This window comes from Pinus tabuliformis, chromosome 8, assembly GCF_031772625.1.
Source record: "Pinus tabuliformis cultivar Carrire ecotype Pingquan chromosome 8, CPIR1, whole genome shotgun sequence".
Classification (NCBI taxonomy): Eukaryota; Viridiplantae; Streptophyta; class Pinopsida; order Pinales; family Pinaceae; genus Pinus; species Pinus tabuliformis.
The window spans coordinates 1,912,007,888-1,912,010,268 of record NC_142294.1 but is presented as its reverse complement, the minus strand read 5'-3'; the positions used below and the strand labels follow the sequence as shown (position 1 = coordinate 1,912,010,268).

Below are 2,381 nucleotides of genomic sequence, written 5' to 3'. Positions count from 1 at the left end.
AACCACACACTAAACTAAGAGAAACTATATTCTAGCTTATTCCTATTATATAGGAACAAACTCCTCAATTAGAAAATTACAACCATAGACAAGTAGGAATTAATTATTTCCAACTCCCCCCCTTAATGACTACTTGTCATGGCGAATTGCATGTACAAAACCTCCAAAAACACACTCTGCCACCCTCGGATAGATCCACAACTTCTCCGATCCCACGGATCCCCTTGAAGGTGAATTGGCGCGATCCTGAACGAAAAACCCGCACCCATTGGCGCAATTAATGGCCTAACAGACGCGCTAGTTGGCCTTCCTGGCATTGCTGTTAGCGCGAAAAATGCCAATCCCCTTCTACTCAGAAACATCTGAGTCCGAGCCAGGTGTTCTGCAGTCCACCTGCTCAATTGAGCACAAAGCTCTCGTGTACACACAGCCACAAAGGCACCTCAAGCCACATAGGCGATTCAGCCACAAAGGCAATCTGCCACCACCGGGCAAGTCCGATTTACCACCACCGGGAAAATCCGCCAACTTCAATATGCCACCACCGGGCAAGTCCGATTTACCACCACTGGGCAAATCCGCCAACTTCAATATGCCACCACCGGGCAAATCCTGTAGCCACCAGGACTCTATAGATGGTTTCTGGTTCACCACCAACCGTCACATTACAGTGACAAAAGATGGTTTCAGGCTGACCACAAACCATTACAAAGTGGTTTTGAGATCACCACGAACTTTCAAATGCCTTTACAAGGCTTACATTCAACATTTGGAGTTTCTGGTACATACAATGACTATTACAATAATATGCTAGGGAGTCTATTCCACAAACCACACTAAAACAAAAAATCTACTTTGTTGTCCACCATAACTGTTGTTGCTGCTCCTTTATCCCAAGTTCACATCTTGGACATCTTTGTCAAATAACTTCTTGAAACTTCCATGAACCTGTCATTCGTTAGAGTCGCTAATTCTAACAAAATAACTTCATATTGAGATCGCGAATCTCAATATGTATACAAATTTCCAAGACTAATTTGCCTTTACACATATCCCAAGTCGCAGGCCGCCCCTGCTGGGGCACTTCAGCAGCAATTTCTCGCCCCTTCTAACTGCTCGCATGCATTGACAATCTGTTGCAAAAAAAAAAACGGCCTAGCCTTCGATGCACCAGATCTCCATAAAAGAAATCAGGAACAACCACAAAGTATCCAGCTGCTGCTACTTTGTCAGCAAGCTTCCTCTGGTTTTGCAGACAGAATTGCTTCAAACTGCTGTACAAGTGCAGACTTTCAGACCCTGTTGGATCTTAATCGCAGATCGAGCCCCAGTTTGCAGTCGACCGATGAGGGCGAATGCGCGCGCTTCCTCTGTTTGAAGATAAAATTGGCATAACCCGTCTTTCGGCCATTGCAATACATGGTCCAGATGGGTTCCTGAAACAATTTCCCCCTGCCCACTGTCATTTCGCATTCCAGAGCAATTCTCACAAGCCCGGACGCCATTTCCTTCGCAAGGGAATTCGTCGGAGTCACGAGCTCCAGGAGCAAAACGGGCTGAGCCCGCGGATCCTCCTGCACCACGAAATGCACGTGACCTCTGCGGTGCCCATACAGAGTCCCTGTCACTCTGCTGCCCAGAGAAGGCTTATCAGATGGCCTAGCAGGCATTCCAATCGCTCTGCAGGAAGCCGCCATCGGAAGCGGGATCATCCGGAGGGGAGACCGCAAAATGGATGAAACCTTGTCGTTCATCTGCGTCGACAAACAGAGCCGCCGCAATTATGAAAAGGGCGCTGCTCAAGCAAGCCTTGACAAGTGCCATTCTCTTCACCCTCAGTGCCAACAAGGAAGTTGACATCTCTGCCGAATCCTCGATATTAAGTTGAAACATCCGAGCCCTTTCTAATGAATCATGTCCAGAAGATATCTGCGGAGCACTACTGCTCTTCATTTCCCAGCAGGCAAGCTGTAAACCACCACGGAAAATCACTGGTGAATCCTCGGTCACAGCTCCCTTCTCTCTCCAATCGAACTCCTTCGGCAAATCGTTTGTGGGCAAAATTGGAGCATCGTGGGCGTCTCGGATCGGTGGTGCCCTCACAGCTGATCAAGCTGTTGATCAAAGAAACCGTCACCTCAGCACCGCCAGCGTTGCTCTGCTCGCGAATCTCCTCTTCCAACCATTGAATCTCGTTCCAGCAGTCCCTCGCATCGTTCTGGAGGCTGCAGTCGGCCCTGGCAGCCATTAGCATCTCCACGGCTGTACAATCCCCAAGCCGAACAATTTCTGATTTTCCTTTCACTTCTCCTTGCAGTTGTTCTGGTGTGGTCCAGGATTCAATCCCCTCGGCAGATTTCTTGAAATTTTCCTCCAAGATT

At 48.3% G+C, this 2,381-nt stretch overlaps 1 pseudogene; it reads right to left on the bottom strand.

Moving 5' to 3' along the window:
- Positions 1 to 1,292: 1,292 nt before the first annotated feature.
- Positions 1,293 to 1,701, bottom strand: LOC149244100 (protein MIZU-KUSSEI 1 pseudogene; annotated as a pseudogene).
- Between the last annotated feature and the right edge of the window lie 680 nt (positions 1,702 to 2,381).